The following is a 15,434-nucleotide window of genomic DNA, read 5'->3' on the forward strand; positions in this document are numbered from 1 at the left end:
TTCCAAAGACGGCAAACAAGCTATTAAGCAGATGGTCATAATGTTTGGGCTCATCAGTGCAAATCCCAGCTTCATTTCCTTGGGTATTGAATCTCCATTCAGTATTTTACTGAATAACCGTATTATTTGTTTCAGAATTTTGGCACCACTATGTTTTAAGAAATCCAGATTGATACTGTCTGGTTCAGGTGATTTAACATTCTTTCCTGTTCTTAGTACCTTACTGACCTCACTTTCTAAAATTTGGATATCCTTCCCTACCTGTTCCTTTCTTTCCACTGCTGCTTCCTCCAGATATTCTTCTTTGTTCTCATTTAATAGTTTCCGCAAATGTTCTCCGCGTCCTCCGGTGTCATCAGTTTAACATTGGTTTTGGCTTTGTCTCTAGTCGACGCTCTTTAATTCTGACCCCGCTTCTTTCGTTCTCCCAGATCCTAGTGTGTCACAGGCATATTTTGGGATCTTTCTAAGACCTTTGATATACTCGACCACAAGATTCTATAAAATAAATTGGAAGCATTAGGAATAACAGGGGTAGCTAGTGACTGGTATCGATCATACGTAGCAGGTAGGGTACAAAGATGAAAGACAACGCATACTTCAAATAGATCTAAACATATAGTAAGACACCTTTAATATAGGGGATCCACAGGGTAGCATATTAAGACCAATACTATTACTGATATACACCAATGATTTTCCCACTACAGTTGCTCATGGCGAAAAAATTATCTTCGCTGATGACAGCAATATTATGGTCACTGACAAACAAGAGAATCCCTAGCAGCGAAAGCAAATGAAACTCTCAAGAAAGTTTACGATTGTTCAATAAGCAATAAAGTGACACTGAACATAAAGAAAACTAATGCAATGAATTTCAATTTGAAGAGGGAAAAAGACAATGTTAAATTTAATGTAGATGGCACCTCTATAGACTGTGCAACAAATGCAAAATTTGTAAGGAACTTGAAAACAGAATGTCATCAGCATGTTATGCGCTTAGAATCCTACCATCAGTGTGTAATATGCAGTTGTCTTTTAGTTACATGCTATTCATATGTACACTCACTTCTTAGCTATGGCATTCTTTTTGTGGGGAACGAATTTTAAAAATATGAACACAATTTTCGAAATCCAGAAAAGAGCCATAAGAATAGTAACCAAAAATACACTCCTGGAAATTGAAATAAGAACACCGTTAATTCATTGTCCCAGGAAGGGGAAACTTTATTGACACATTCCTGGGGTCAGATACATCACATGACCACACTGACAGAACCACAGGCACATAGACACAGGCAATAGAGCATGCACAATGTCGGCACTAGTACAGTGTATATCCACCTTTCGCAGCAATGCAGGCTGCTATTCTCCCATGGAGACGATCGTAGAGATGCTGGATGTAGTCCTGTGGAACGGCTTGCCATGCCATTTCCACCTGGCGCCTCAGTTGGACCAGCGTTCGTGCTGGACGTGCAGACCGCGTGAGACGACGCTTCATCCAGTCCCAAACATGCTCAATGGGGGACAGATCCGGAGATCTTGCTGGCCAGGGTAGTTGACTTACACCTTCTAGAGCACGTTGGGTGGCACGGGATACATGCGGACGTGCATTGTCCTGTTGGAACAGCAAGTTCCCTTGCCGGTCTAGGAATGGTAGAACGATGGGTTCGATGACGGTTTGGATGTACCGTGCACTATTCAGTGTCCCCTCGACGATCACCAGTGGTGTACGGCCAGTGTAGGAGATCGCTCCCCACACCATGATGCCGGGTGTTGGCCCTGTGTGCCTCGGTCGTATGCAGTCCTGATTGTGGCGCTCACCTGCACGGCGCCAAACACGCATACGACCATCATTGGCACCAAGGCAGAAGCGACTCTCATCGCTGAAGACGACACGTCTCCATTCGTCCCTCCATTCACGCCTGTCGCGACACCACTGGAGGCGGGCTGCACGATGTTGGGGCGTGAGCGGAAGACGGCCTAACGGTGTGCGGGACCGTAGCCCAGCTTCATGGAGACGGTTGCGAATGGTCCTCGCCGATACCCCAGGAGCAACAGTGTCCCTAATTTGCTGGGAAGTGGCGGTGCGGTCCCCTACGGCACTGCGTAGGATCCTACGGTCTTGGCGTGCATCCGTGCGTCGCTGCGGTCCGGTCCCAGGTCGACGGGCACGTGCACCTTCCGCCGACCACTGGCGACAACATCGATGTACTGTGGAGACCTCAGGCCCCACGTGTTGAGCAATTCGGCGGTACGTCCACCCGGCCTCCCGCATGCCCACTATACGCCCTCGCTCAAAGTCCGTCAACTGCACATACGGTTCACGTCCACGCTGTCGCGGCATGCTACCAGTGTTAAAGACTGCGATGGAGCTCCGTATGCCACGGCAAACTGGCTGACACTGACGGCGGCGGTGCACAAATGCTGCGCAGCTAGCGCCATTCGACGGCCAACACCGCGGTTCCTGGTGTGTCCGCTGTGCCGTGCGTGTGATCATTGCTTGTACAGCCCTCTCGCAGTGTCCGGAGCAAGTATGGTGGGTGTGACACACCGGTGTCAATGTGTTCTTTTTTCCATTTCCAGGAGTGTAGTAGTCGACGTCATTGTAAAGATCTGTTCAAAAATACTGGGGATTTTAACTACCCTGTGTGAATACATTTACCAGTCAGTCGTGCACATGAAAAATAACACTGGCAATTACTGCACAAACAGGTCTGTCCATGGCTCTGAGCACTATGGGACTTAACATCTGTGGTCATCAGTCCCCTAGAACTGAGAACTACTTAAACCTAACTAACCTAAGGACATCACACGCATCCATGCCCGAGGCAGGATTCGAACCTGCGACCGTAGCAGTCGCACGGCTCCGGACTGAGCGCCTCCAACCGCTAGACCACAGCGGCCGGCCTCTGTCCATGACCATGGAACAAGAGTCTACAATAAATTACCAAAAGAGATTAAAGAAATTGCCAAAACACACTTATTTAAAATTGCAGCTAAAAAGTACCTGTCCTGCAATACATTTCATACATCGAACGATTACTTAGATAAAACAGAGTAGGGGTTTGGTAAAAAGAAATTATACAAATAAATAATAATAATGATTATAGAACATCTAGCATTCCACATAACACCTTCACACTGTTTTTTCCCTTCTTCTTTCCTTTTCTAGAAAAACTTAGCCCCAAACTACGGATAGCACAATACTAACACATCTTCCTCTTTCTGAGCTCAAGATCTCACTCGTTATAGAAGGATGCTGACGCAGTTTTTCAAGATAGCAAATGGGAAGTTGCGGTACAGAAAATGGCCCAGAGATCACCAGTGTGTGTGTGTTTGTGTGTTTAGTGAGTGATCTGTTATGAAACAATGTGTGTATAGTGTGTGCAGTGACTGAGAGTGAGATATGAGTGAACAGTGTGGCATTACATTATTTAATAAGTTATTTGTAAAAAATGTATTGTATACCAGGAGCCATTCTAATGATTCTCTCTAACTAGAAGTCTGTAAATGTATGTACACTCCTGGAAATGGAAAAAAGAACACATTGACACCGGTGTGTCAGACCCACCATACTTGCTCCGGACACTGCGAGAGGGCTGTACAAGCAATGATCACACGCACGGCACAGCGGACACACCAGGAGCCGCGGTGTTGGCCGTCGAATGGCGCTAGCTGCGCAGCATCTGTGCACCGCCGCCGTCAGTGTCAGCCAGTTTGCCGTGGCATACGGAGCTCCATCGCAGTCTTTAACACTGGTAGCATGCCGCGACAGCGTGGACGTGAACCATATGTGCAGTTGACGGACTTTGAGCGAGGGCGTATAGCGGGCATGCGGGAGGCCGGGTGGACGTACCGCCGAATTGCTCAACACGTGGGGCGTGAGGTCTCCACAGTACATCGATGTTGTCGCCAGTGGTCGGCGGAAGGTGCACGTGCCCGTCGAGCTGGGACCGGACCGCAGCGACGCACGGATGCACGCCAAGACCGTAGGATCCTACGCAGTGCCGTAGGGGACCGCACCGCCACTTCCCAGCAAATTAGGGACACTGTTGCTCCTGGGGTATCGGCGAGGACCATTCGCAACCGTCTCCATGAAGCTGGGCTACGGTCCCGCACACCGTTAGGCCGTCTTCCGCTCACGCCCCAACATCGTGCAGCCCGCCTCCAGTGGTGTCGCGACAGGCGTGAATGGAGGGACGAATGGAGACGTTTCGTCTTCAGCGATGAGAGTCGCTTCTGCCTTGGTGCCAATGATGGTCGTATGCGTGTTTGGCGCCGTGCAGGTGAGCGCCACAATCAGGACTGCATACGAGCGAGGCACACAGGGCCAACACCCGGCATCATGGTCTGGGGAGCGATCTCCTACACTAGCCGTACACCACTGGTGATCGTCGAGGGGACACTGAATAGTGCACGGTACATCCAAACCGTCATCGAACCCATCGTTCTACCATTCCTAGACCGGCAAGGCAACTTGCTGTTCCAACAGGACAATGCACGTTCGCATGTATCCCGTGCCACCCAACGTGCTCTAGAAGGTGTAAGTCAACTACCCTGGCCAGCAAGATCTCCGGATCTGTCCCCCATTGAGCATGTTTGGGACTGGATGAAGCGTCGTCTCACGCGGTCTGGACGTCCAGCACGAACGCTGGTCCAACTGAGGCGCCAGGTGGAAATGGCATGGCAAGCCGTTCCACAGGACTACATCCAGCATCTCTACGATCGTCTCCATGGGAGGATAGCAGCCTGCATTGCTGCGAAAGGTGGATATACACTGTACTAGTGCCGACATTGTGCATGCTCTGTTGCCTGTGTCTATGTGCCTGTGGTTCTGTCAGTGTGATCATGTGATGTATCTGACCCCAGGAATGTGTCAATAAAGTTTCCCCTTCCTGGGACAATGAATTCACGGTGTTCTTATTTCAATTTCCAGGAGTGTATATACGAATTATCTTATTTTAAATTGGTATAAACTTGTAAATAATTTGACATGTCCTATATCCTTGTAAAAGGAGATCTACGGATGAATAAAGCTACTGCTGCTACTACTGGTTTGCTATTCACACTGGCACAGGCACTTTCCCACGCTTCATTGCTTGCTATCCTCATTTTTTTTATCATTTCATTCTTCTTTTTCTTGTAGATTGTCTTGTGTTCTTGTGGCTTCCGATTTATTATTCAGTCACTGATTAAATAAGTTCCTCTTTTCTATAACTGCCACCTCTGTTTCCTCTGACCATCATTCTGCTGTACAGCTCGGGTTGTTTCCAGTTATATTCCTAACACTGCTCTTTATGTATTCGTATATTTCCTCTGTACTTCCTTCAAACGATTATTCCAATGACCTTTCCATTCTGGCAGCAAAGAATTTCCGTATACTTTCCACTTCTAGGCTGAAATATTAAAGTGTAGATTTTGAGCTTCCTCAACACAATTCGTTTTCGTATTGTTAGTATAACTTTTCACCGTCTTCCATGGCCAAAAGCTCTTCATTTTTACTAGATAATGGTCTGATTTACACTCGGCTCCTCTATAAGATCTAACATTTGCTGCCTTGAAGCTACTTGTCTGTCTAATGATAATATCATTTATTATAAACTGAAGAACCAAAGAAACTGACACACCTGCGGAATATCTCGTAGGGCCCCCGCGAGCACACACAAAACGACATCGCAGGTACTCGACTAATGTCTGAAGTAGTACTGAAGGGAATTCACACCATGAATCCTGCAGCATTGTCCATAAATCCGTAAGAGTACGAGAGGATGGAGGTCTCTTTGCAAGGCATCACGTACATGCACAATAATGCTCATGTCTGAGGATTTTGGTGGCCAGCAGAAGTGTTTAAACGCAAAAGAGTGTTCCTGGAGCCACTCTGTAGCAATTCTGGACATGTGGGGTATCGCATTGTCCTGCTGGACTTGTCCAGGTCCGTCAGAATGCACAATGGACATGAATGGATGCTCATGTACGTGTTACCTGTAACAGTCATACCTAGACGTACCAGGAGTCCCATACCACTCCAACTGCAACATGCCCCACACCATTACAGAGCCAGCTTGAACAGTTCCCTGCTGACATGCATGGTGCATGTATTCATCAGGTTGTTGTCTCCATACACGTATACGTCTATCCACTCGGTACAATCTGAAACGAGACTCGTCCGACCAGGCAACATGTTTCCAGTCATCAACAAATGGTTCAAATGGCTCTGAGCACTATGGGACATAACTTCTGAGGTCATCAGTCCCCTAGAACTTAGAACTATTTGAACCTAACTAACCTAAGGACATCACACACATCCATGCCCGAGGCAGGATTCGAACCTGCGGCCGCAGCGGTCGCGCGGTTCCAGACTGTAGCGCCCAGAACCGCTCGGCCACTCCGGACGGTCCAGTCATCAACATTGCAATGCCGGTGTTGACGGGCTCAGGAGGTGTGTAAAGCTTTGTGTCATGCGGTCATGAAGGGTACACGAGTAGGCCTTCGGCTCCGAAAGAACATATCGATGATGTTTTGTTGAATGGTGCACCTGCTGACACTTGTTGATGGCCCAGCATTGAAATCTCCAGGAGTTTGCAGAAGGGTTGCACTTCCGTCACATTGAACGATTCTCTTCAGTCGTTGTTGGTCCGATTCTTGCAGGATCTTTTTCCGGCCGCAGCGATGGCAGAGATTCGATAATTTAGTCGGTTTCCGATATTCACAGTATACTCGTGAAATGGTCGTATGGGAAAATCCCCACTTCATCGATACCTCACAGATGCTGTGTCCCATCGCTGGAGTGCCGACTATAACACTACGTTCAAACTCACTTTAATCTTGATAACTTGCCATTGCAGCAGCAGTAACCGATCTAACAATTGCGCCGGTCCCGGCGGAGGTTCGAGTCCTCCATCGGGCATGGGTGTGTGTGTTTGTCCTTAGGATAACTTAGGTTAAGTAGTGTGTAAGCTTAGGGACTGATGACCTTAGCAGTTAAGTCCCATAAGATTTCACACACATTTGAGCATTTGAACATTGGAATTGCGCCGGACGCTCGTTTTGTCTTATAGGCGTTGCCGACTGCAGCACCGTATTCTGCCGTTTACGTATCTCTGTATTTGAATACACATGCCTGAACACATTTCTTTGGCCCTGCAGTATAGAATGAAGTTCTCTAGTACTCAGTTATACAGAATATTGATGAATATCCTTATGTTTAAATATATGTTGATAATTTTCAGATCAAACTGTTTAGAGATTTCAATCAGCAGTTCTACACTGTCGTTATACACTCTCTCTGTCGATGTTTTCCCACTAACGTACATGAATCTCTAATGCCTATTCCTTACATCTCCCCCATGATAATGAGGTCCTTCCTTCTTGAGATTTTTTCTATTGCCTCCCTAAGGTCTGTCCAAAAAGTATCTTTTCCTGATTTCTTGTATTATTTGCATCTACATATACTCCAATAATTACAACTTCTCTGGCAAATACTGATGTAACGTGGCAATATGAATGAATGTTAATGTCACACCTTACATGAAATACGTTGTAACAAGCAGATGGATATGCCACCTGACATACTTTGGTGGTAGTGAGCAGATTTGCCTATCAAAGCGTACAGTAGGTAAAGCCAAAAGGGATGACACTCGATTCGATGATATGAACACACTCAACCCAAATCCTGCATGTCAATGAGCAAAAGGTGAAAAAGCTGCTGGAAGAAACGTTTTAGTTTGGGGGCAGATGTGAGTTGCGCCGACACGGCCCGCATGCAACAAAAGGCTTCTAACAGGGGTTGGTGATCTGCGGCAAGAGGGACAACAAACGGCACAGACGATACATGGAAGGGAGCAGGTAGTGGCCCACCACTGCTTGCGATGGAGAAATTCTTCAGAAAACTGTGTTGAGGAATTTCCAGATGGATACAAACACGCCGGCCTGTGTGGCCGAGCGGTTCTAGGCGCTTCAATCCGGAACCGCGCGACTGCTACGGTCACAGGTTCGAATCTTGCCTTAGGCATGGATGTGTGTGATGTCCTTAGGTTGGTTAGGTTTAAGTAGTTCTAGGGGACTGATGACCTCAGATGTTAAGTCCCATAGTGCTCAGAGCCATTTGATACAAACAGGCCAGAGATGCAGTTGGTCACGTGAAAGGCCCATGAGCTCTCGTGATATACGTGTGTAACTTTTAGGAGTCAGGAGCGGGCACAAAATGTCCAGTTGGCTGAAATAACCTTGGAAGGAGTCAAAGGGGCGATATTTCGAAGCAGTTTAAGGTAGGCTCTTTGCGATTGGCAGAGGTAGTTTCCACAAGATGAAAGGAACGCTCCCATTGGTCTGAAAAAGCCGTGACGTGAAGTACTAGCGGATACAGATGGGGGACAGTTTATTACGAAAGACACAATACCGAAAACTTCGGGAACTCTCCCCTGAACCAGCGTCAAGTGCAGAACAGGGAGCATCACGCTCTGTACGACGTCTAAAGAGGAATTTTGTGTGAACATTGTGTTCACTTTGGCTGACATTCAGCTAGAAATTAGCTGAAGAGTCGTTGAGCTACGATAGCGGAGAAACGAAACAGCCATGTAGTTAATTGTTCTTTCGAGAACTGAGAGGGCGTTGAAGTATACATGCTGCTCCATCTATGCACGTGTATATCGCCATATTTTCCAGACTAGGGATGAGTGCATTTTTTCTCGCCTAACGAGAAACATAGGACAGTTTCAGCTGATTAAATCAGTAAAGATTTTGATTAGCTTTTGATAGGATTTTCAGAGGGCGAGAGCAGCCATGCAGCCAACAGCTCATCACAGCTGGCAGAGGCGTAAAATTGTTGGATCACCCGCTTGGGTCCACTGTGAACCAGAGCAGCCTTAAGTAATCCTTTGCGCATCTTATCACAAAAAGTCACCATTCTCTGTTGACTTGATTGTCATCCTAAATAGTACAGAACTTAAAACCGGGATCAGATGATTTGTCATATGACTGACCACCTTAGACAAGGCTACACCGTCTAGAAGTAAGAAAAATCATGTAGAGAACCTTCCATTTAAATTTGATATTGTTATTTCTGTTGATCAGGACGCAATACATTATCTTGACAACTGTCCTGAAATTGTCATGTCACAATCTATCTAAACCCGTATGCTTCTTTGACAAACATACAGAAATTAAACAGATTGTGTACACCTAAACACCAATGCGCTCCGTCACACAATAAGGGAACACTCCTAACCCCAAAAACTTTTTTCTAGTGACACTAACGCACTCACAGTATTTTTACTAATGTCCGACGAATGTGAAATGAGTAGGAGGTATTACATGACTTTTGTCACCTTAGTGCACGCATCAAGCGTTGCACATCGTCAGAACACAGTACATATTCCGGGTCTCCTGTAGAGGCAATTCTACATGGTACATGTAACAGGTGCATCACAAGTTTGGAGTGCAATGGAGCGGCAAATGGAAACATACACCATGGTTGAAGTACGTGGGACAACACGATTCTTATGGACAACATTGTAAATTTCACATACACTATGTGATCAAAGTATCCGGACATAAGGATGAAAATGACTTACAAGTCTGTAGCGCCCTCCATCGGTAATGCTAGAATTCGATATTGGCCAACCCTTAGCCTTGATGACAGCTTCCACTTTCGCAGGCATACGTTCAGTCAGGTGCTGGATGGTTTCTTGGGGAATGGCAGCCCATTCTTAACGGAGTGCTGTTCTAAGGAGAGGTATCGACGTCGGTTGGTGAGGCACGAAGTCGGCGTTCCAAAACATCCCAAAGGTGCTTTATAGGATTCAAGTCAGGACTTTGTGCAGTCCAAGCCATTACAGGGATGTTGTTGTCGTGTAACCACTCCGCCACAGGCCGTGCATTATGAACAGGTGGTCGATCGAGTTGAAAGATGAAATCGCCATTCCCGAATTGCTCTTCAACAATGGGAAGCAAGAAGGTGCTTAAAGCATCAGTGAAGGCCTGTGCTATAACAGTGCCACGCAAAACAACAAGGGGTGCAAGCCCCCTCCATGAAAGACACGACCACACCATAACACCACCACATCCGAATTTTGGTGGTGGCATTCGCCATACCCAGAGCCCGCCATCGGATCGCCACATCGTGTACCGTGATTCGTAACTCCACACAACGTTTTCCCACTGTTCAGTCGTCCAATTTTTACGCTCCTTACACCAAGCGACGCGTCGTTTGTCATTTACCGGCGTGATGTGTGGCTTATGAGCAGCGGCTTAACCATGAAATCCAAGTTTTCTCACCTCCTGCCTAACTGTCATAGTACTTGCACTGGATCCTGATGCAGTTTGGAATTCCTGTGTGATGGTCTGGATAGATGTGTGCCTACTACACATTACGATCCTCTTTAACTTTCGGCGGTCTCTGTCAGTCAACAGACGAGGTCGGCCTGTACGCTTTCGTGCTGTACGTATTCCTTCACGTTTCCACTTTGCTATCACATCGAAAACAGTGAATCTAGGGATGTTTAAGAGCGTGGAACTGTCGCGTACAGACGTATGACACAAGCGACACTCAATCATCTGACCACATTCAAAGTCTGTGAGCTCCGCGAAGCGCCCCATTCCGCTCTCTCACGAAGTCTAACGACTACTGAGGTCGCTGATATGGAGTACCTGGCAATAGGTGGCAGCACAATGCATGAAAAACATGTCTTTGGGGGTGTCCGGATACTTTTGATCACACAGCGTAGATTCGCAGTGAAATGGTGAGGGTGTACAGAGCAAATGCAACGTCGCGTCCAGGCGAAGTGAAATGGTAGCACCAGTTTGATCAAGATCGCACAGATATGGCTGATCCTGACCGGAAAGGAAGGCCGCAGACAATCTCCAGACAATCGAGGAACTGATGAGCAGAAATCGTAAATTTTCCAGGACTTTCACACAACGGTTATCAAACGGGTCCGTGACGAAGGGGCTGATTTCTTTCGTCGAGGAACTGAGCGATTGGTAGCACGGTCCGAATGTTGAAGACTATGCTGAGAAATAGTGTCATGTATCTGTGTGACTTTGAAGTGTAGTACAGTATTTCAGCAAAAGTTACAAGGCTGGACATAATAATGTCTAACTTACTTTTTGAACTCTCCTCATACGTAATCTGAAGGATTTTTCCGAATGTGCACATTACGAATGAAGCAAGACTAATAATGTGGTGTGCGTACTGTAAGACCTTCGGTACACACACCATCAGATTATCTGACTTGTCGCTCTAACGAAGTAGGCGAGTGTCAGCAATATGTCTCGTGGTCTTATCGTGGCGTGTTCATCTTCTGCCGTTAGGTCAGATGATAGAAATGCCACCGGCACACTTAGAGTAGCAGATTGACGGTGACCAACTTTAAAAAGAACTTGATTAATTTTCACACACATTTATTAAAATAGTAACAAGCATAAAAATTACATAACTTGGTTCTGGATGCTGTTTACAATTGACAATCGGAAGTTCCTTTGGTATTGGTACATTAATCTTATTCTCACATATATCTCTGATACTTGACAAAAGTGTTTATACATTTATCTTCATGGCTATGTACAGGAATATGGTAATCTTATTAGGCACAGACTGAAACTTGACTATAGACTGGTACAGACAAATGTAGAACTCGTGCAGACTGATACAGACTAATGCAGACTGGTACAGACTGGTGCAGACAAATGCAGAATGACTAATCGGAGGGTTGTACACTCATCATAATACCTCGTGGGTTCATGTATTACTGCGTGAGTGTGATCCTTTAGGAGAAAAGGTTCTACGTTAGCAGCAATCTCATTGGCTGCGTTACATATTAATACGTGGGTCGGCGCAAGCAGAACTTGGTCCGTCTCTATGGCAGCGCCATCTCGTAGTGCAGAGATGGACGAGCGCTGCGCCTGCGCTGTTGTGCTTAGCGGGGCGCGCTCTGGTGGGAAAGTTGTGTACGCGCTGACTACGCGTAACTATGTACACAACAAATACAGAGCCTGAAAAATTAGCGTTGTAGCTAGAATGCTTTACCCTTAAGCAAACATTAATCGCAGTCAGCTATTGCCACGGGTTTCTTGCTTCAGTAGGCTGTGTTTGATCTCCTTCGAAACGAAGCTGGAAACTTTTCAGTATCAGGTGTGCCTCGTTTGCTTTCAGCCACCGGTCTGAATTGAGAGACGCCGGGAAGCAGGGAGTGCTTGCCTTGCGGGAGAAAACATTGTGCCCTCGCGGCGGGCGACGACTTTTCTCCGTCGGCAACGTAACAACAAAGACCAGTTCCCCGACGTCGTTAACGTCTGTATGTGCCACATTTTCTCGCAGGCCGTTTGTGCGTAGTTCGCAGCGCGCACGCGCCGTTTGTTGCACAGTAAATTGAAAGAATGTCTCTGAAAGGTGCGCCCCGAGCTCGGCGTGTTTTCCGCTCGCTCGCACACCTTCACGCTGCTCCAGACAGGTGGGGGCAGAGGGAGGGAACTGAACTGCCACGTGCGCTGCTTTCATTAAACTCGCGCCTACTTGCGCAGCGCCGCCCGTAATTGTTCCGCTGGTAACTTCTTGCGTACTGTAAGCTGCCGCGAGGGGACTTAGTCGCGACCTGCAGGCGTCGCAGACTGCGGAAGTTGGAAACGGCCGTTCTCATTCGTGGCTATTAAAAAAAGAACATCAAATACATTCTTGGTGAATTTTGTTTTCTGAATATTAGACCGTTGAACGATTCGTCTCCTAATACTGGAGAAATCGTCAGAGGCCATAAAGACGCGGATAGCCGTTTCAGGCTCAAACAAGGTCAGCATGTCTAACTGTTCATTCGTATACACGTACCGCTCATGTCATGACGTAGCGCCCGCCTATGTCTCTGGAACTTGTCTGGGGGAAGAGTTGGCGTTGTTTGCTTAGGGTGACCAGATGCAATTGTTTAAAAAGGAGGACAAACAGCTTCAAAAAGGAGGACAAAGGAAGGAAAAAAGAGGACACATCAAACGGGTCAACTGCAGATGACTATACCACCGGTCAGGTTTGGACAAGTCACGTGACTGCCGGGAATTACCGGTAAAACTAGTAGTTAATTGTTACTGTTGGTCAGGTGGTGGTTAACTGAGCAATATAAAAAAAATTAAAAACATTGATTGTGGTGAGAGTGTGGCGTCAATTGTTTTGTTATGTCAACAACACGGAATTGTTTACAAAGCGGAGAAGTAAGACCATTCACCTCCTTTCATTCGACGCACCACTACCAACATCTACAATTCAAGCAGCAGCTGACGACATGTAAACTGCACTTTAACCTTCCGAATACAAATAAATTGAATGACTATGAAGCAATGAAATAAAAACATGACAGTTAATCTGTTGAGTTACTTCTTACCTTCATTGGCCACTGAGACGTACATTCCAGCTCCACATGTCTTACATTCCGCTTCAAATTCATTTCTCCTTTTCTTAAAGCCGGATATTTGCAGGAAAGGACATCAGAAAATGCACACTTTCGTTTAGGCATAGCCAAATATTTAACGTAACTCACTCGGTTAAGAATTACACACCACAAATCAGACGTGCACTACACGAAGCCAAGCTAATACAAAGCGAAGATACGAAACGAAAATTTTAAATAATCGATATTTGCATTCGCTTATAGGCAGATCAACGATAACATCGACGATCCTGGTGCCACCTACTAACACCGCCTTCGTGAATGTATATCACGAAGGCTGTGCCAACAGTTAAAGTATTTAAGAAAAGAGCAATAGAACGGGACGAATTGCAAATTTAACTGTATTACGTTCAACTTTGCAAAGAAACCGGACACTGTAAAAATCCGCCCGGACCCCGGACAAAGAGCTAAAAAGGAGGACATGTCCGGATTAATCCGGACGTCTGGTCACCCTATGTTTGCTTCACTTAGCAGTAAGGGCTTCAACTTCTCTAATTTCAATATTTTCTCCTTACGTATTAATGATTCGATCTTGATAAAATCATACTGTCGGGGGAAATTGGTATCTCCCTGGTCCCAGTTCAGTGTTGTCCGGTCGAGAATTGCTCTTACGTTCCTCACGCAGGGCGTTACGCTTGTGTTTCTGGTTCCTACATACACCTGAACAAATATGCAAGCGTATTTGTATACTTCTGACATAGCAAGCGGCGGCCGTAGGCCCTTATTGTGGTCTTCAGCCCGAAGACTAGTCTGATGCAACTCTTCATGTTGTACAAGCCTCTCCTCCGGGTAACTACTACAACCTACATCCTTCTAAATCCGCTATCCGCTAACTATAGTCATCTCTTGGTCTCCCTCTATGATTTTTGCCCCCCCCCCCCCCCCCCCCCCACATTTTCCTCCAGTACTAAACTGGTGATTCCTTAATGTCTCAGAAAGTGTCCCACCAACCGATCCCTTCTTCTAGCCAGGTTGTGCCACAAATTTCTTCTTCTCACCCCAATTATATTCAGTACCTTCTCAGTGGCTACGTGATATACCCACCTAATCTTCAGCATTCTTATGTAGCACCACATTTCAAAAGCTTCTATTCTCTTTTTGTGTAAACTGTTTACCGTGCATGTTTCATTTCCACACATGGGTACACTCCATATAAATACTTTCAGAAAATGCTTCTTGATACCTAACCTACACTCGATGTTAACAAATTCTTCTTCTTCAGAAACGCTTTCCTTGCCATTGCCAGTCTACATTTTACACACATCAAAAAAGTTTAGCATCACCCCGGTTCACAGAACTTCTGAAATAGACGTTGACTGTGGATATTGTATCACAGTCCTTTTGACTGTTCAGAGATGTCACTAGACCCGCCCAAAGACGCAAACAACCATACATGAATAGCACCTATTTAGACGGATGCGATGAGACAGACTCTCAGTTCCAGTCATTCCACCAGGAAGGAGGTACATGGCTCGTGTTGTCTGTAGTTCAACCCTGCCTAGACGGTCAATACTGCGGTTCGATCGCTTCCGCATTGTTACTTTGTGCCAGGAAGGGCTCTCAACAAAGGAAGTGGTCAGGCGTATCGGAGTGAACCAAAGCGATGTTATTCGGACATGGAGGAGATAAAGAGAGGCAGGAACTGTCGATGACATGCCTTGCTCAGGCCGCCCAAGGGCTACTACCTACGGATTATGGCTCGGAGGAACGCTGACAGCAACGCCACCATGTTGAATAATGCTTTTCGTGCAGCCACAGGACGTCGTGTTAGGACTCAAACTGTGCGTAATAGGCTGCATGATGCACAGCTTCACTCTCGACGTCCTTGCCGAGGCCCATCTTTGCAACCACGACACCATGCAGCGCGGTACATATGGGCCCAAAAACATTCCGAATGGACCTCTCAGGTTCGGCGTCACGTTCCCTTCACCGATGAGTGTCGCCTATGACTTCAAGCAGACGATCGTCGGAGACGTGTTTGGGGACAAGCCGGTCAGCTGTCCA

This window comes from Schistocerca americana, chromosome 5 (assembly GCF_021461395.2).
Source record: "Schistocerca americana isolate TAMUIC-IGC-003095 chromosome 5, iqSchAmer2.1, whole genome shotgun sequence".
NCBI classification, from domain to species: domain Eukaryota; kingdom Metazoa; phylum Arthropoda; class Insecta; order Orthoptera; family Acrididae; genus Schistocerca; species Schistocerca americana.